This window comes from Erythrolamprus reginae, chromosome 1 (assembly GCF_031021105.1).
Source record: "Erythrolamprus reginae isolate rEryReg1 chromosome 1, rEryReg1.hap1, whole genome shotgun sequence".
Lineage (NCBI taxonomy): Eukaryota > Metazoa > Chordata > Lepidosauria > Squamata > Dipsadidae > Erythrolamprus > Erythrolamprus reginae.
The window spans coordinates 230082746-230103964 of NC_091950.1; the positions used below are offsets into that span (position 1 = coordinate 230082746).

At 41.4% G+C, this 21219-nt stretch overlaps 1 non-coding gene and 1 pseudogene across 1 annotated transcript; both read right to left on the reverse strand.

The window, feature by feature from the left end:
* Window positions 1–20605, reverse strand: LOC139156613 (cytochrome P450 2K6-like; annotated as a pseudogene).
* On the reverse strand, window positions 16845–16967 carry LOC139158238 (U6atac minor spliceosomal RNA). Its single transcript, XR_011557636.1, has one exon. It is a non-coding gene; the product is annotated as a U6atac minor spliceosomal RNA (small nuclear RNA).
* Window positions 20606–21219: the final 614 nt, after the last annotated feature.

Consider the following 21219-nt stretch of genomic DNA (forward strand, 5'->3'; position numbering starts at 1 on the left):
TTTTATCTCAATTTCACTTTTATTGTGCTTTGCAAAATGGCATGTAAGCTTGGAAATGTATGAATAATCATAGCAGTGACAGGTTAGAAGAGAATATTGAAAAATTCAAAAGAACACATATGGAAGTGAAGGAATCTAGAAACTAAAATTGTGATTCATGTTATGAACGAGGCAGAGCACACAACTTATAAGGCATAGGAGGAGCTGTAAACCCAATTGCCGGTGTCATGTCCAGGTCTTCTTTTGATATTCCAGGGGGTGGCTGGAAAGTGAATCTCTGTAGGAGGCTGGTAAAGAACAAAAAGAGCTCCATTTTGGCAAGAGTTTCACCTAAGCAGATTCTTTGACCTGAAACCAATGAACAAAGATGGGGAAACTGGTTTCAGTGGTTCTTCAATAGCATTTTGCAGTTCTTGCCATGAAATGGTGGCTCAGAGATGACAAATCACATGCATGAAATGAATTTTACAATAGAGATTAATTGTATAGGAATAATGTAGTTTTTTAAAATGAACCTCCAGTATATTTCTTCTACCCTGAATCCCTGAAAATAGTTTGAGTATCCTATTATAGTTTTTGCCATTTGTAGAATGTTGAGTGGATTATTCTGGTGATTTCTTTACAAATTTCTTCCTTTGCAAAAGGAAGACATTTGCAAAAGGAAGAATATGTTATTGAAACTCTCATTCGCTGTATGATATGATAGAAGACTTTACCTGCAGAGAAAGGCATGAATGCATCCCTCTTCATAAATTTTCCTTCAGAGTCAAGAAAATGCTCAGGATAGAATTCATGAGATTTCTCCCACTGAGATTCATCATGGAGCACAGAGGTCAGCAATGGAACGATGTGCATGTCCTGCAGTTATTAATGAATTATTAAAGAATTAGCACTCCTCTTTGATTTAGTTGCTAAAAAGCCATTCCAAATACATGGATTTTCCAATGTGAATTGTGACTGTATGAATAGCTTTGCAGAATAACACTACAGTAGACCTGCCAGCTAGGAGCCAGGTTTGGCCGATAGAACATTTATTTGGAGGAAGGAAAAATTGGGGAATTATCAATATATGCTCTAGAAGAGCTGCTCCTCCCTAAAAAAAAGCCCTACAGTAATTTAATGTCTCAGGGGTAATTGAGTAGCTTCGGAAACAAGGATATATAATAATAGGCTTTTAATTTAAAGGCAAAAGACCTTCACCGGATTATGATATCAGAGGGTCTCAAACAGTAAAGAATAGTGATTTTTATAAAACAGATATTTTTCTTTAATGAAAGAGTCTTTGACATTAAATAAACTTAATTAGACTAGCATGGGAAGGCTGGCTATTTATAAGTGAGGACAATGATGGTGGATTTTACAAAACAAGGAGTTAAGAATACTATGAGCTTGTGTGCTTGCCTGTGATTATGGAAAGCCAGCTGAGACTAAAAAGTTTTAAAAATGGTAGAAAAATACAACAGGAAAAAAAAGCCTACTTTGTTCTCATCATAGTAACTGTTAAACTTCTACTTTCTCATGACAGCAACCACAAGAAAAACTGCCAACCTGGAGAAGGATCCTAGAACAAATTTCTGATAAGGGCATTTCAAGATATTTATTTTCAAGCATTTAAAAAATGACTGGAACGTTTTAAAAAAGAATTGGAGGAAAGATTTGCTGGGACTGAAAAAAAATCTGAATAACCAAAAAGAAAAAAGAAAATCTCTATCCTACATAAATAAGTGCATAAACATACAGAGTAAATAATGTTGATGCATGAGAAAATTATAGATCTATTGGAAAATTATCAAAGGAATGTTAAAATCAAATCAGAGACCAATTAATAGCAGAAGGGTATAGTTGCCCTACTTATAGTTTTCAGAAAAAAATAATATTGATAAAGGCTTATAATATGGAGTAAAATGAAATATACTGATAATGAAAATGGTTCTTTTCATTCATGGAGGAATGTTTGATGAGTTGGATAGATTTTGCTGAAATTGTAAATTAACCTTTTTGATTAAATAAATTATATTTTTATTTATTCAGGACTGAAAACCTCTTATGGACCTTTTGTATAAAAATAAAAAATGAACTTGTGAGTTATGTTTTCAATAATTAGGCAGGATAGAATACAGAAAGAAGCAGAATATGACTCAATTTTAGAGAGAGAGGTTAAAATATATTTGTAGAGTGGTACCTCTACTTAAGAACACCTCTACTTAAGAACTTTTCTAGATAAAAACTGGGTGTTCAAGACTTTTTTGCCTCTTCTTAAGAACCATTTTCTACTTAAGAACCCGAGCCCAGGAAAGGTTCCCAGGAAATTTGACAGCGGCATGAAGTCCTGGCCAATTTCCTGCCATTTCCCGCTTTAATCCAGGCCATCTCGGGCTTTTCTGGGCTGCCAGAGGAGTCTTTCTGTGGCGCTTAAGGAGGCTTTGGAAGTCCAGAGCAAACAAAGCATTTTCCTTTCTCTGGGCACTTGGAGAGAGAATAAACCTCTGCCAGTGCTCAGAGAAAAGAAACACTCACTTCGCTCTGGGCAGCCGAGGAGTCAGCACAGTGAAGGAAAGGTGGCGGCTACAAAGCGAGTGAGCGAGAGGAGAGGGGAGCCCTTCAGCATGGAAAGAAAGAGGCAACAGGTAACAGCAGCAGCAGACAGTGTATGGGAGGCAGTGTATGGGAGGTAGCCTTGGGCCGGGTGTATGGGAGGTGTGTGCTCCTCCTCACCGCCTCAGAGTCCCTCTTTTTTTTTTTAAGCCTTAAAGTTTTGGATTCTTTTTATTCCCCTTACCTCACCTTCTTCCTTTGGCAGTGACTCTCCTCCTCCTACCCAAATTCTGAGCTTTTATTTCGTTCCTAATGAGTTTGCAAACATTATTTGCTTTTACATTGATTCCTATAGGAAAAATTGCTTCTACTTAAGAATGTTTCTACTTAAGAACCTGTTCACAGAAATTAAGTTCTTAAGTAGAGGCACTACTGTACATATAACTGCTATGAAGAATATTAAAAACCATTTCTTTAATTATTTTCCCTCTTCTTGCACTTTTTGTTTTTTTGTGTTATTTCCTTTCTTTTCTTTTTAATCTCATTGTTTAATAGTTTGTATCAGCTTTACCTTCCTATTTAAAAGTTAAAAAATATACTAAAACGGATTGTGATTTACATTTCAGACATATAGAAATGTTGAACACTAATAATATCTATGACACAGATATCAAACATATCAAGAGGATAATATGATTGGACATATTAAGAAGAAATACACTAGCCATCACTAAATGAACAAAGCACTTATATGAGACTAATCACCTTTGGAATGAAATAGCCTTTGAAAGTTATATCCACTGTAGTTGCTCGTGCTACATTTGCTGGAACAATATCAGCAAATCTTTGAACTTCATGGATAACTGCATCAGTATAAGGCATTTTTGCTCGATGTTCAATCCTTGGCTGAGCAGATCCAATGATTCTTGAAATTTCTTTATATACTTTATCTAAGAAAATAAAACAATTATAAGATGCTTGTTAATGTTTTAATTTTGCATTAAATCTAGGATACATTTAACTGTGAAAGGTAAGTATCTTCTCCAAATTTAATTCCTAGCCAGATGTTTGTCAGAATTGTCAGAATTGTTTCTTTCTTCAAGCATTGGACAAAATTTATTTTTGCTAGTATGAGTACCTTATGGTGCTACAATAATGTTGATGCTTGAGCAGGCTACCTGCTGTTCTATGGTGCGTGGTGACTGGAGAATGGCACAATTGTCCTTGTAGCATCTCAGGATTTGCTGTGTGGCATTTACTTTCATATGGTGGGGGTTTATTTTCTGTTGATAGGCTCCTGTGGCCTACCCAAAGCAGCTTGATTTCCATGAGTTCTTTATTCTCTTGTAGCTCTTGTTTGTTTGTTTGTTTGTTTGTTAAAAAATGCAAAAGATAGCAGGTATTGATAAAAACATAAACATAAGCAAAGTCGGTGCAGGTAAATCAGTAAAAAAAATTAGTAAAACTGCAGACTCCCAAAATCACGCAAAAGCATACCCTGTTCTTACATGATTTCTGGAGACCATGCAAGAGCAGGTCCTTATTCTCACATGTCTCCACAGCCTGTAAAATGTTTGTAAGAATGGGGCATGCTTTCAGGGATAGTTCTCAGCTCTTGTTTAAATGTTGGTATGTAATCCAAAACATCATGGCATATCACTTTTGACATGCATTATCAAAGGTTCTTTTTCAATGGCCTTGCTCAGTGATGGCAAACCTTTTGGGTGCTAAAAGCCCATATGTGCATGCTGTCATGCACACACGTGTGCCCACACCCATATTTCAATGCCCCCCATGGGCCACATCCCAATGCTCATACATGAGCATTTCCTGGAACCTGAGGAGGGCAAAAACGGCCTCCCCATCCTCCCAGAGCCTGTTTCACGATTTCCAGTAAGCCCGGTGGGCCCGTTTTTTGCCCTCCCTAGGCTCCAGAGGCTTTTTTGGGAACTCGGAAAGGGTGAAAACACCCTCCCAGAGCATCCGTGCAAGCAAAAAATCAGCTGGCTAGAGCACAGATGCACAGTGGAGCTGAGCTTGGGGCACACATGCCATAGGTTTGCCATCATGGGCCTAGCTAAATGAATGTTGGAGGTAACAAAGACAACAAAGGAACTTGGGGGGGGGATTTCACACCATTCAACACATTACACCTTGTCTGACAACAATTTCAGCCATTAAATTTTACTTTCGTAGATGACATGTTTCGTTGCATTATACCTTAATTTTACAAAATATTTGAATATTGAAATCCAACCAAATGAAAATAGACTAGACAAGACTAGACTAGACTAGAATAGACTAGACTAGACTAGACTAGAATAGAATAGAATAGGACACACAAAGAATTTGTCTTTGGTGCATATGCTCTCAGTCAGCTGAAGGGAAAATATACATTTGTCAAGAATCATGAGATACAACACTTAATGATTGTCAAAGTGCTTACTCTGAATATCAGGATATTTCATCATTAGTAGTATGGTCCAGCGCAATGTGGTTGAAGTCGTGTCCATCCCAGCATTAAATAGGTTATTCACAACAGCAATTAGGTTTTCATTATGAAAATACCTTTCTGTTTTGTCTTTCTTCTCCTGCAATATATAAATAATCTATCTAAGCACATTCAGTATACTCTCAACAACTAAATAGCAGAAAGCTGGAGAACATTGAATAATAGGAACATCTCCCAGAATTTTGGATTTCAGTCTCCAGCTTTCTAAATCATTAAAAGGGATGGTGGAAATTGTAGTTCTAAACACCATAAAGTGCTGAGTTCCCTACAATTTGTGATTAAGACATTCATATAAATGGAAATAATGAGCATGAAATTCTTTAAAATGTCTTCAATAAATTCATATTTTCATAAAATCATAGGGTTGGAAAGGACCTTGAAGGTCTTCTAGTACAATCCCCAAGGAGGAATCTTCATTTTCTTCCTTATTTTTCCTGAAAATCCCAAGACTAACTTACAAAGGTAAATCACTGAGCTTTGGAATTCCTGGAATAAAACACTTCCTTACCTCTGCCTGTCGGACAAGAAATGAATCAATAAGGCTCCTCTGGTCATTTTCATCCAGAGCTTTGAGGTGTTCTATGAAAGTGGTCTTTATGAAACCATACAATTCATTTCTGTTATTCAGAACTATGTTACGAGCACCAAAAAGAAAACCAAACAGGGGGAACATATTATAGAACTGAAAAACACAAAAATGATAAAAAGAGTCACAAAGAAACCAGAATATTTTCATGTGCGCAATGTGAAGATTTTTATTAAACCTATTCATATTACAAGTGGGAAATGGTTGCATACAGTATATAAGACGTCAGGGCTTTTCTGTCATAGTGAACCTTGGAAAACATGGCATATTTATTAAAAATCCCACAGTACATTAAAGATAACACAATAAACGCACTATGAACTCTTTTTAAAATTGAAAAATAATTTACCAAGACAGGAGGGCTTCCTGCAAGCCGGACATTTTCATTGACTAACTTTATTAGTCTTTGAAATGTGGGGTCTTCATACTCATACCGCTTGCCAAGTACAATAGACACTATGATATTGCCAACAGCAGAATTCATAATTGCTGTATTCTCAAATGGTTGTCCTATATATTAAAATTAAACAAAGTTATTAAAATTAATTTACAGCTATGAAAGAACATCAGCTTTAAAAGATTGTTCGGCAAAGACTTCCCACCTTAGACCAGTACAATCATCTAGGACAGAGGTCCCCAACCGCCGGTCCGCGGACCGGGACCGGGCCGTTGGAGCTTTTCAGCCGGTCCGCGGCGCCAGGGCCCCCTCGGCCTTTCCGCATCACCAGCGGCGCTCCCCCCGCCAGCCAGCCAAGCCCCGCGCCCGCCGGAACCGGCTCCTCGCTCTCCCCCCGCCGCCCGCCGCGTTTGCAGGAGGTGGGGAGGGTTGGGCGGCCCGCCAAGGCCAGGAGGGACGCCGCTGCCCCCCCCCTCCTTCCCTCTCTCCGCCCGCCGCTGCGCCTCCTTGACAACGAGAGGAAATGCCGGCAAAGGCTTTCCTCAGCGGAGGCCGGCGAAGGTGATATTGAATGTCGGGGGAGAACGGGTATTTGCACGCGCTCCCTATCTCCCTGCTAGCCCACTCGGAATATTCAAAATAAGAAAAACCTTTGCCGGCGAAGGCTTTTCTTATTTTGAATATTCCGAGTGGGCTAGCAGGGGGATAGGGAGCGCTTGCAGCCGCCCGTTCTCCCCCGACATTCAATATCACCTTCGCCGGCCCCGCCTCTCCTCCAAACCCCCTTGCTGAGAGCCCGGGGCGAAAGTGCTCTCGCAAAGGTGAGGCGGGCAGGGCGTGCGCGCGTCATCGCTGAGAAGAATGGAGAGAGAACGAGAGTGAGTGAGAGCAACAGACAGCAAGATAGAGAGAAAGTGAGAAAGAGAGAGTGAGAAAGGGGGGAGAGAAAGAGATAGCAAGAGAGAGAACAAGAGAGAGAAAGAGCGTGAGAAAGAAAACAAGAAAGAGTGAGAGAGAGAGAAAGCAAAAGAGACAGAAAGAAAACAAGAGAGAGAAAGTGAGAAGAAGAGAGAGAAAGAGGGGGAGAGAGAGAGAAAGAGAGAGGGGGGAGAGAGAGAAAGAGAGGGAGAGGGAGAAAGAGAGAGGGAGAGGGGGGAGAGATAGCAAGAGAGGGAGAGAGGGAAAGGGGGAGAGAGGGGGAGAGAAAGAGAGAGGGAGAGAGAGAGGAGATAAAGGAAGAGGAGAGAGAGAAAGGAAGAGAAAGAAAGAAAGAGGGATAGAAAGAGAGAGAGAGTGAGAGATGCTCAGTGAGCCTTTCTTTGAAGTTGCCTTTCTTTCTTTCTTTCTTTCTTTCTCTTTCTTGCTTTCTTTCTTGCTCTTTTTCTTTCTCTCTTTTACCTTCCCTTCCTCTATTTCTTCTTTTCTTTCTCCTTCCTACCTTCTTCCCTTACTCTCCCCTTTCATAAGTTTCCTTGCTTCCTTCCTCTGTTCCTGTCCCTTCCCCCTTTCTTTCTTTCTTTCTTTCCTTCCTTTCCTCCCTCCATTTCTTGCTTTCCTTTTCCTTCCTCCCTTCCTTCCTCCCTCATTCCCTTCTTTCACTCCTTCCTCTCTTACTCTCCCCTTTCACACCTTTCCTTGCTTCCTTTGCACCCTTCTTTTGTTCCTGTCCCTTCCCTCTTTCCTTCCTTCCTTCCCACCCTCCGTCCATTCATTCACCCATTCCTCTCTTGATCGCCCCTTTTACGGCGCCGCTGACAGCTAGCTCCCCCCCCCCCCCCACCGGGCCATGGAAAACTGGTCTAGCTTAAAGCCGGTCCCTGGTGCAAAAAAGGTTGGGGACCTCTGATCTAGGAAACTGATAGCCAAGGCTGGAGAACATGGAGATATTGGGAAAAGGATATTAAATAGGATTCAAGTATTTGAGGTAGCTGTAGAGGTGGATTCTTAACTTTTCTGCAATAAATCTGTGAATGTTTAGCTTTAGGTGAATCATCAGAAGAGAACATCAACTTACCTTCATAAGATTCAAATGCTTTTATCAAGATCCTGCACTATTCAATTATTTTATCCTCTATAGTTCTCTTGCCCATTCCATAGTCCCGTAATGCAGATAAGGTAAAGCGGCGCATCATTTTCCAATTCTCCCCATGAGAAAAAAGGATACCTAAAGAGAAAGTGCAAAACTAAAAGATATATTTGCACTACTGAAAATTTTGCCTTTATAATGAAGAGAATGTTTATAGCAGTTGTTTTTCCCTTGTAGAGTCAGAAAGTTTCCTATGTCTCCTATGTTCTCCAACAGAAATCTCCTATGCCATCTCCATACTAACTTTAAAAAAAAATTCCACAGCTCTGGACAGATATTGACAAAGTATATTCCCTGATACATAGAATGAGAAAAACTTACCAAAGCCCTCGTGAATTTCATCAGAAAGCTGGATATTTGGCCTCTCTGCAAATGCATCAGCATGATTCACAAGAGCTTCCTTCACTGTTTTGTATCCAGCCAATACCACTATTTTCTGGAATCCCAGTTGAATCCTGAAGACTGGGCCATATACTTTTGACAACTAGAATTGAACACAAGGGGGGGGGGAAGCCACCCAGACTCCTCCAGGAGTTGGGCAGCATATAAATAAAAAATAAATAAATAAAAGTGAAGATCACCATGAAAACCTCTTTATGCATAGTAATATGCATCAGATGTAATTCATGTTTCACAGATATAAGAATATAATAATGATCTTTTTATTGTGAAAGCAATCTTGTGTGCTATACTTGCTGTTCAGAAACCAAAGATCTGCTGGGATAAAATAAAGGTGGCATAATTGCTTGTGAGGGATGTCTTCTTCAAAGGTGATGAGAAGTGGCAAAAATGGACAAATCCAATAAACTCATGCAGAAATATACAACTATAGAGTTGGGGCAGGGAACACCTTGCAGAGGGAAATTGAGGATAATGGTGGAGAACATGAGCACAATGGGAGAAAAGGGGAGAAATTGGAGAAAATAGCAAGAAGCACAGTAGCAAGTTACAGAGCGTGAGAGTTGTTCAGGAAGCCCACTGATAGAAATAGTGACACAAATGAAAAAAAAAAAGGAGGAATGTAGCTGGAATTAGATGCATTGTTCCTGATATGTCGGACTTTTGGAAACAAATTTTAGAAGAAGTTTGAACATTTCTGCACACATTGAAATGAAAATTGAAATGAAAAAATTAAAGCTTATTGGTTTATTTTGCTGATAAAATGTGCGCCTCCCCCATTTTTGTGAAAAGTGAAAATAATGGCACACAGCAAGGCCGAGGGGAGGGGGTGGCCATTTTGTGGCCAAAATAAATGAATAAGAATCATTTTTTTCAGTTCATTTCTATTTTTATTATGATCAGAATTGTTCAATTTAGTATATCAAAACTTTTGGGGGGAAATTCCTTAGAGATTTGTAGCCTAAAAAATATATAAAGTGAAAATGGTTGCAAGCGGCCGGGGGAGGTGGGAGGCCTTATTTCTGATTTTAAAAAACCAATAAGAATCATTTCTTTTAGTTCATTTATATTTTTCTTATATTCAGAAATGTTCAAACTACCAATCCCACACCAGCTTTAGTAAAATTGAACACATTTTGCAAGCTAAACTATCTATAAATTGAAAAAATGTTCACAAATAAAGGGGGGTTCTGCCTTTTATAATCAAAATAAAGCAATATGCATAATTCTTTTCAGATCAATTTTCATATCATTGTGTGCAGAAATGTTCTGTCTACTTTCCAAGTGAAAAAAAGGTTTCAAATTGACCAAACATAAGCACTTGAAATGAAGAGTTTTTGGTCTGGGTACAAGTGTGACTTTTTTTCAGCAAGAAAGAAACCCTCCACCCCCCCCCCCCCCCAAAAAAAAAATTTCTCATAAAGAGAACCCCTGAAATGATGAAAAGTCATGAAATTTCAAGTTTCAGATATGCAGGGAAATTTTTTTACAGGGTCTCAAACTTTGATTTCGGGTCTCACAGACCCGAACAGAACAGCAGGGTTAAAACATATTTCTCATGCTATAGGCATGGATTTACATATTACTGATCAAGCCAGCTCTGCTTTACAGACTTTAGTAGCATCTTATCTTTCAAACAATTTATGCCCTTGTGGTTTCAAATAACAGACAGGAAATTAGAAATTAATGGGGGAAAGCAATTTCTATCTAAATATCTAATTATAACAATTCTACTTCCATGTCCATACATTATTTGGGGTTTATATAGTTTTCATATTCAGTTATAAAATATATGTAAGTTTTAGTAAAACTCATTACACTTTGCATTATTGCTTCCAAAACTCAGAAAATTAAAATATTTAATATATTGTGCAGTATATATTGACTTTAGTCAGATATATATATTCTGATGAATTTACGTCAAGCTCCAAGAATTTGTTCATATTGATCTATCAGATACTGTATATCTAAACAAGTATAAATATTCAGTGATCCTCATACACTTTCAAATTAAACCGAGTCATCTTGGTGTTGGAATATTTTAGCCTGTTGGTTTGATCAGTGGCTCAAGATGTGAGTAATAAATAAATGCATATTTATATATTATAACCTAGGTTATTCTAATCACTGGCCTTTAATTGCCTTGGACGGGAAAAGAACACTCGGACACCAAGCTGGGCAAAATGGGTCACTTTATTAAATATTAACAGAAAGACCTGCAGGGGTCACTAAATGGGGCGGAGTTTCCTGAACACAACATACTTGGGCAACTTAAATGGGCGTTACTCCAAGCCTGGTCAGGGTGAGGCGTGTCCCGCCTACTCCCGACCCGAAAGCCACGCCCAGCATGTGGGAGGGCTCGCCTTGCATGACCCGGAACCGGAAATGACGTAGGTGAGCCCCGTCCGTGGAGGAAGCGTGAGTTGTGCAATGGGGGTGCCAATCATCTTACAAAAGATGCCCAAAGGAGAACACACAGTTGCTACTGATACCCTTTCCGCCCCGTTTCTGCCATATAGTGACCAAGAATATAAACATCCAATTGCTGAATCAGAACCTATTTACATACAGATGCACCCCGTAACCACAAATCCTTACCCTCGTCCAGGATGGAGTAGGCGAAAAACAATCTGTAGCAAATGCCCTAAGACTGCAAAAATTCCTACTCGGCCCCAAACCAGGCGACCTATAAAAACATCCTGGATTGAGCGGAGGGTGGGTGGGTGTCCGTTTTGCGGCGAGCTCGTCGGCAAGGGAAGCCAGGGGGGGGGGCAAGCAAGCCCTGATAAAGGGCACATGCCCCGCCCCTCGGCTTTCCCAGAATGCCCGAGCGGCCGCTGATTGCTCAAGGGCGTTCCCGCGCTATCGCGGGGAACGCCCCCCAGCTGATGGGGGAGCCGAGTTGGTTCCCGCCATCGGCAATTTTCGTCCAGGCGATATTTCGCCTGGCCTTTCATTTGCCTTGGACGGGAAAAGAACACTCGGACACCAAGCTGGGTAAAATGGGTCACTTTATTAAATATTAACAGAAAGACCTGCAGGGGTCACTAAATGGGGCGGAGTTTCCTGAACACAACATACTTGGGCAACTTAAATGGGCGTTACTCCAAGCCTGGTCAGGGTGAGGCGTGTCCCGCCTACTCCCGACCCGAAAGCCACGCCCAGCATGTGGGAGGGCTCGCCTTGCATGACCCAGAACCGGAAATGACGTAGGTGAGCCCCAAGGGCACCCCCTTCACACCTCTCCGTCCGTGGAGGAAGCGTGAGTTGTGCAATGGGGGTGCCAATCATCTTACAAAAGATGCCCAAAGGAGAACACACAGTTGCTACTGATACCCTTTCCGCCCCGTTTCTGCCACAGCAGGGGGTCAGATCTCTATCTTGGCCCCCTGCTCCCCGCCTAAGCCTGCCCCAGCTCACGCAGGCACCACTGCAGGTCTGTGTAAAAATTGCCACTCCTGACATCTTCCTAAATTGACCCAGTGAAAGCTAGGGGGGGGTTAAAAACACATGCCCGTGTGTCAGATCACTTTGCCTCCCCCTGCCATGTTAACCCATAACCTGGTCCCGTCAACAGCTGTTGGTGTGACGGCGACTCCGCATCCCCTCCATGTGGGGGGTATCAGAACCATACACCAGAACCACACACCACGGCCGTAGGCCCCGTACGACCGGTGGTTCACCATGACATGACATCACTGTGCCAAGTCCTTCACCGACACCAGGTCGTTGCCACCCGTGTGCAAGACCAACAATCTGTTCCATATGCTCTGCAAGCCCCGGGGGACTGCCACGACTTGACGCCACTGGGCCAAGTCCTTCACCACCACCAGGTCGTTGCCACCCGTGTGCAACACCAGCAATCTGTTCCATATGCTCTGCAAGCCCCGGGGGACTGCCACGACTTGACGCCACTGGGCCAAGTCCTTCACCACCACCAGGTCGTTGCCACCCGTGTGCAACACCAGCAATCTGTTCCATATGCTCTGCAAGCCCCGGGGGGCTGCCATGACTTGACGCCACTGAGCCAAGTCCTTCACCACCACGTCGTTGCCACCCGTGTGCAACACCAACAATCTGTTCCATATGCTCTGCCAACCCCGGGGGACTGCCATGACTTGACGCCACTGAGCCAAGTCCTTCACCATCACCAGGTCGTTGCCACCCGTGTGCAACACCAACAATCTGGGTCCGGCCCATCACTGCTCCCGACTTTACACAACGGAAGAGACCCGTCTCCAACGAAGACCTCCGAGCTCAAGCCTTTCCGCTGAAGCCCCAGCGACTCAGCAACCTCCACATTCCTGAAGATAATGTTGCAGCTCCATGTTCAGCCACCAAGCCACACTGTGGCTGCAGTTCACTACTGTGGGCAACGGAAGGGCAGCTCCTTCGCACTTCGCACGTAACAAAGTGGAGCAGGGCCAGGACCTAGAGAAACGATAAGGATACAAAGACAGTGTTAGCCACCCGATCCCAAGAGTGCTTGTACTCAGGTTCTCTGAATCTACTTCATGAAAGCCACTGACTTCCATCTGCCACCGGATTCATTACTTTGCTGAGAACTTGTTGAAACCTGCATTCAGTATTGTTGAGGGAATCCCACCCGATATCCTGCCGATCCTCCTGTAACGGCCCCTAACTGTTATTTATTCAGTGGAGGCCTGTCTTATGGTAAAAAAAAAAAGGCGCCATTACCTGGCTTCATCGCTTTACTTGCACTGAGTCTATCATACCCCGGCATATATCCTTGTTTGATATACCCGGCCAGTGATCAATCCACCATCTGCGTTACTGGTCAGCCACCATGCGTAACCAACGCGGCTGCTGCAGCCCCCATTTAACATCAGTTTGCTGGCCCAGGGAACCTTGCATGATCCACTACTATGCGATCATGACAGCACCTTGCAGACCTACCATGTCCCAAAGGCCATTTTTATGGCTGTCGTGTGAAACAGCCTCGCCTCGTTGGGTGAGGATCTGGGTCTCGTCCAATGCCCGCTGCCCCTGAAGCTGGGCATTGTATAGCAGCTTACTAATTTCTCCCCAATCTGAGTCCTCTCCTTGGACCATCTCTTGATCATTCCTCCTATCCTCAAATAGTTTGACACCGAGGTCTTTTGTTAGCAGAGCTAAGCCCACCTGTTGCCCCTGTATGATAGCATGTAACCATGTGGTCCAACCTGCACTCCTTTGCTTGAGCGATGGCGCCGTCCACCAATTCTGGGTGCCCTGCGCCCCAGCCTATGCCATGTGGCTGCCAACCGCCTGCCCATGGACACATACTCCCTGTTAACAGACTGGGCCTCCTGTTGCTGGCTCGCTTCACTCCACTGATGGGCCAGCTGTACAGCATAGTCGCAGTCCCATGTTCTTGTATTCCTTTCAGGAAATCATAATACTCTTCCTCCAGCATTAAAATGCCAGGGGGATTAGCCAATATGCTCCGTGGCCTTGCTTGCTAACCCAGGGAGTAAAATAATTGCAAGAAATTTATGAAGATAAGCAAAGGCCCATGCCAATGCTTCCTTTACCGTTAGCGCATGGATTAGCTTTACCAACATGACTTAATCAATATAACCATAATATTAATGGTACCATCCTGGCACCACGACTTCAATATTGTTTATGATAATAACATTTTCTGAATTATTCATTAAAACAATTAATATAATGCTTAATACTTATATTAAGCTTAAAATCAACTCAAGCGTGAGTTTGATTCAGATGACCTCAATGCTTAGCGTTCTTGCAAGCCCCCCATTCCGGTAAGTGACTATACCATTTCTTATGGAAACAAAAAACAAAAACAAAACTAAAGGGGCTAATTTATTTATTTATTTATTCGATTTTTATGCCGCCCTTCTCCTTAGACTCATGGCGGCTTACCACATGTTAGCAATAGCACTTTTAAACAGAGCCAGGCTATTGCCCCCACAATCCGGTTCCTCATTGTCTTACTCATGAGAGGATTAGCCAGAATTTGGGAGATTTCCAACCTTCAGCATGGTAATGACATGGGGATCTGCAGACTGTAGTTATGGTATTAATAGTATCTTTCAGTTTTTGCTTGTACAGAAAAGGGGGCTTGCTACCAACTGCACCCGTACTGTTGTAGCCTACAGTACAATAACTTCACATTTGAAAATGTGGCAAAATTCAGAATATTAGTAGCACCATTCAGGGAGACATAATGACTTCCATGCGCAACTGCTCCAGGATCCGGCACATCATGATAATAATAATAATAATAACAATTATAAAATACCCAGGAGCAAGCACATAAAACCCTGTTACCAAGTACTCCTTTAGTGCAGTACATCACTAGTTAAGTATGGCCATAAAATTAACAAAGATAATTCCTCAGGGCATATTTGACCAGGAGGATTGCCATTAAGCCAACTTGAAAGTGAAGAGGAAAACATACAAAAGTAAACCTCCGGCCTGATAACGTGCATATATTCTCAACAAAAGCTTTAATAAACAGATTTTTCTATGTAAGGTGTAGAACATAGCTCACTATGTTTCACCTGCCATAACAGTTTATATTAACACTGTCACCCTTCTTAAAGCGTGAGAGCAATTATTTATTTATTTATTTATTTTAAAATGAGGGTAAGGGAGCAGCATGAGGCTATGTTTACTTACCGCCCAATAACCTAATTGCTATTTTCAATGTGGTAAAGAAACATATGCCAGACCTGTCTGCCAAACAGCTTCCTAGGTCCCCATTCCACAGTGCTTCAAAGAAAGGACAAGATATATTTCTGCACAGTGCTCTCGGTAGGAGATCCTTACATAGGAAGAAACCAATCCTTTATATTCAGCAGCGCTGTTCCAAATGAAGTGCAGAGATTTATAATGTTTGATAAAAGTGTAATAAAGGTTAACAGCCTCCCAAGTAGCAGAAAACCCTCATCATTTGTTGTAATGTTTCTTCTAAACCCGCTTATGAGCAGAAGCCAAGGTTTTAACTGCAAAGTTGCTGTCAGAAGCCAGCTAAGTCCCCTGAAGCTATGATGAACAAAAAGGGGGCCAAGGTCTATAGTAATGCTACAGTCTTTTGATCACTACAAGCCATTCTCACTGACAAAGCAGTCTTTCCATAGATCCAGTTGCTCAAACACCACCTAACCTGGTTTCATGGCTACTATCCCTGCTTGTTATTGTCCCTCTTGTGAGAAAATGCCATAGGAGGGCGCCATTATCCACTTGGTATGAAAGAACTGTTATCAAATGGTAGTGAGACCAGGCTGCTGAAAAGCATTTCAAATATGAAATTTTTAATCCCTATACCATTTCTATGTCCACCACATTATGGTTCAATTATATGTCTCGTTCTAACCAATGCTCATAACCTAGTGGCTTGTTTGGCCTACCCCAATATTTAACTGGCGTGCAGGAGCCTTATTTCTCCAAATTTGTGTACGCTAAAAATTGCCTTAAGGGGATGCTCCCATTGCCCTGTGGAATTGGTGGGGCGGGCAGAGGGGGGGGAGTTTGCCCCCCCGCTGTAATATCACAACCCATGTGTTGTGACCCCCAGTAAATCAGTTTAATTTCAAATTAATTCATTTTAAGCTCACTCAATTCAATATACTAACTTAATAAATTAAACCATTCTTATAATTCATTAAGCACAATCCCTTCCCATATACTGACTTAATAACCTAAATCATTTTTTTTAAAATCACTTTATGTTCAACCAATTCCCATATAATCGTTTCAATAAATTAGCTCGTTTTAATTCATTCCTCTTATGATCAATTCATTCAAGTATACTAGCCTAAATTAAATTAGATCATTTTGATTCATTTATTTTAAGTTCAATCAATTCAAGTCTATTGACTTAAATCCATAAAATCATTTTAATAATTCAATTCGAGCTCAATCAATTCTACTATACCGACATAATAAATAAATCATTTTACCAATCAGTTTATGCTAAACCCCTTCAAATATACAGTTTAAATAAATTAAATCATTTAATTTCTCAATCCACTCAAGTATACTGACTTAAATAAATTAGATCATTTTGATTCATTCATTTTAAGCTCAATCAATTCAAGTCTACTGACTTAAATCTATTAAATCATTTTACTAATAATTTTATGGCATACTTGTTATGACTGACCATCTAAAATAGCACCAAACAAATGATAGTTTATCCCATACCTCATCAAATAATCTCCCTAATGAAGTAAATAGTCTGAAGAGAAATCATGACTTGCCCAGAGTTGCCCCAGTGAGATGGGCAATATATAGAATGTAATGTAATATAAACAAACAATGTTTATTTTAGATGATTTTTGTGTGTGTGTGTGTGTGTGTGTGTATGCAGTAATGCCATGAAGTAAGTGGTAGAGCCTTAACCCTACGCGTGTTGCAAAGACCACAAGTGCCTCTTCCATCCTTATCCAGGGGAGTGCTAATCTCTCCTTTCATACAACATCACGGCCATTACCAGTTTGCTGAATGGAAGCAACCCACCACTTTTGCAGATCGGTGTCTAATTGAGATGCCTCAAGTGAAGGGGGGGGGAGGGAAGGGGGGCCGGCATGCTGGAGTCAGGCCTTGACACCCCCCCCCCAAAAGCAAAGCTCGGCGCGACGTGCAATGCCGGAACTGTGTGCGTGTAAGCCACGTGGCACAAACCACAGCCCACCCTGTGTGCGGCCCGCCCGAGACCCCTGAACTCGCAACACAAACCACGTGCGGGAAGGTGCTGCTGCCGCTCCCTACCCAGCGCTCGCCCTGATGAAAGCTCCGTGACCGTCGCCAGCCCCGCCGCCACCCACACAAGGTGGGGGGGGCGAGGCACCGGCCCCCATAAGCCATCCGATCACCTTCCCCCTTCCCCAAGCAAAGTAAACCTGAGCTGCCCCTGGCGATCGTTAGCGATCCCAGGGGCTCCGAAAAGGCACCGTCCTCAGCTTCTTCCTAGCGGGAGAAAAGGCTCGCTGGTCCGTTTTGCGGCGAGCTCGTCGGCAAGGGAAGCCGGGGGGGGGCAAGCAAGCCCTGATAAAGGGCACATGCCCCGCCCCTCGGCTTTCCCAGAATGCCCGAGCGGCCGCTGATTGCTCAGGGGCGTTCCCGCGCTATCGCGGGGAACGCCCCCCAGTTGATGGGGGAGCCGAGTTGGTTCCCGCCATCGGCAATTTTCGTCCAGGCGATATTTCGCCTGGCCTTTCATTTCTATGGAACCAGGCAGGACAGGACTTACTATTGATATGAAATTTGGATGAAATATTTGTTTATAATTATTATTGTTATAGTAATAATTTATTAGATTTGTATGCCGCCCCTCTCTGCAGACTCGAGGTGGCTCACAACTAGACCTTTGCATATGACCAGAATGGAGCCTGCCCATTAAAGTTGCAGTTGCTGCTAGATTCTTTCTGATCTTATGTAAATCTTCCAGATATTTCTAAGTTCTTAATTGCCAGGCAGCAGAACTTGAGAAGTTTATATAAAATGAGTTTTGTAGCAGGAATATTTAATTTTCAAGTTGCATTTTTCCTACAAAATGCAATTAATCAATATTTTGAAACTGCAGTTTATCAGTAATCAGTGTTTACTTCTTTTCCCAGAACAATGTCTCCTCTTAAGCCATGACATGTTTTTGAAAATGGCAGTTTAACATGAAAAGTTTTGTTTTCTTCATAAAATTTTCCATCAAGAGATTGCTTGTTGTGCACTGAAAGAGTCCTCTATATTTGAGAGCTAAGGGGTTCAGTTGAGTCCTTTTTAGACTACTATAACTGACTTGCATTTTTTAAATTATTTATTTATTGCAATTAGAGCAATAAAAAACCAAATGAGTTAATTTCTGTACCTCTTTGCTTTCATCTAATGGTTTTCTACCCCAAAGGTGAAATGAGACAATATAGCAGTGTCAGTTAGAATTCTAGTAATTTCTGTGTTTGATACATCAAGCTTTCGAAATGAACTTCCTTTTAGGTAGATAAGATAATAACTTATCTTATTAAGATAGTGGGAGAAAGTACAACTTGAATAATGTGACCCATTACTGCCTGAGAGAATCATTATTTTTGGTACTCTTCCAGAAACTGAGATATCACCACAAACCCAAATGCACATTACAACTATTAGTCTGAAAGAAAATTTTCCATAATGGGAAGAAAATTACCCATAATGGGAAGAACAAAAAGCCATTTGCTTCCTTATCAATGAAGGCTTACTTATTTAATTGTATTGGCAACATCAATTCAAGGGTGGTCTGAAGGGAGAAATTGCTGTTTTTCATGTTCCATCCACATCTTCTTGATTCAGATATTTTACTGAATGAGCAATCCAAGGATAAAATAGAGAGCCGTAAAGAAACTGTATTTATTTCAAACACTTAATAGCTAAAATTATAAACATCAAATGGTTTGATCAGCAGTGCAGAGCAGTATTGTGCTCCACCATCTCTACATCTCAATACCTTGCACCTTCTTGATCTTACTGAACTTTTAACCGACTTGATGAAACCATCTAGTCAAAGTGTCAAGGAAAATCTTTTGCTAATAGCCAACATAAAAAAACCCAGAAGAATGTTGACTATTTGTTGCTGCATTTGTTCATTTCTAGTGGCCATACATATATTTTAATATGTTTCTTACTCATTCCCTCTCAGAGATCTCTGTTTCCGAATCATAGTACAGTATGGTTCATTCCATAACTTTGATCCAATTTGGATCAAACTTTGATCCGCAACCCGATTTGGTTGTGACCTAAACCTAATTTTGGAAATTTAGTGCTTACAAAAATAATGGTGTGGAAGAGGAAATTGGCTACATGAGGAAAAATTAATAAAGTTTTTGGTCGGAAACCAATTTTGTTGTGGTCAGAAGCGTATATGAACAGAGGTTCTACTGTATTCCTAATGTAGGAACCAGGTAAATTTTAATGATGATGTTCATCCATCATGTTCAAAGAGGACCTTGACATTTAAATTGGGAGGATATCAAAACTTGAACATAAATTGGATTAAAGCGAGGGCCAGGTGTGCATAGTCAGCCTCACTCTCTCTTCCCAGATTTCATCTTGCTCCAATAGCAAAACAAGAGTTGAGACAATTGGTGATGGGCTGGGCTTAGTGTTTGACCAGAGCATCTTTTGTGTCTTGCCATGCTCTTAGCATACCACATCTCTTTCAGAGATCACCTTACTGTCCTATTCTAGTAGATTCCATCCGCTCAGTCCAACATATGTTTGGGATAGACAAGTCCCTGTCTCACCAAAGGTCAATGACCCAACAGCTACTCTCAACCTTGTTTGGTCAGCCTGTCAAAGCTGTTGCCCAGGTTGTGGCAGCTGTTCGTGCTACAGCTATTAGCAGCCACAGGTGAGAGCTGAGCAACAGGTGGGGACTAAATGTGAGCAAGCTGCCCTAAAAGCTGCCCTAAAATGACCTGCCATAAAAGGACACAGCATGCCCCTACACCAGAGGTCCTACCCCTCCCTGAATACCCCATGCACCCTAAAATTTAATACATTGTAAGACAGTGGAGCAATCTTATTCTATCACCTCTTACAATTCACCAACATTTACCTGGGAAAAAGATATTAATCCCACCCTTCACCTAAAAAACAACCAAAAACCTCTCTCAGTTTAACTGTACATTGATAAGATTAGGTCCACAATACAAATAACTGAGCTTGTAATTCTAAGCATAATATAGCACAGTTATGTACAATCACTATTAAACAATAACATAAAATCAGAATATCTCCAAAATCTCTTGACCCAATTTTATCATGTTAGTTTAGTTGTTTTGAGTCATAATTTTAGCATATTACCTTTAGCATTGTTCTGTGTGGTCTTTTCATATCCATAATAAGGAGATTTCCAAGAAAGGGTAAAATTCTTGGTCTTGGTGGAAGATTTTGAGAGTTGTTATTCCAGGAACTATTCATTTTCAAAAGGAATATAGTCAGAAGAATAAAGAAGAGTGATATAGGAACGAGTTGAGTCCAATCCATTTTCCTTCGGCAAATACTTTCTGTAGTATTTAAAATGGAAAATGCAATACAATTTGATCAAATATAGTTCCTGCACAATATAATACTGCACAAATACCTAAAACTGTTGCACTACGATGGAGATAATTTAAATATGTTTTCAGTGAATCATTATCTTTCCTGGAACAATAAAAATCCCATGAGCATCTAAGAGCCAAATTGTTGGATTGACTGACAAGGTTGACTGACCAACTGATGGAATCCTATGGTCCATTAACCATAGTTTGTGGTCAAAGTCCTGCCTTGTTTGTTCAGCAAAATGATAACCCCCCTCTCTCCTTCTCCCTCTCCCTCTCCCTCCCCTACTCCTTCTAAAAAGCCTCACTGCTAATTCCTGGTTTATGTAGTAGCTTTAACAGGTTGTTGTTTTATTATGATGATTATCCAAATGTTTTCATCAAAAAAGGTGGACAGTAGGAGAGTGTTGTGCTTTGCTTTATTCAATTGTAATGATCCATTCCCTTTAAGTCTTTGCCGGTGTCTCAATGCCTGGTATGCTGGAGGTATATCAATGTGTCTATTAAGTGAGTTGTTCAAAAACCAGGCTTCTTTCAGGAGATGGCCTCCTTTTGTTTCATCACGAGCCACAACTTCAGTCTCTTGGAAGTTAAACTCAAGACCTTGCTCCTCCATATGTATCCAAATCTGGGAGCTTTGTTCCTGGCATTGGACTGCTA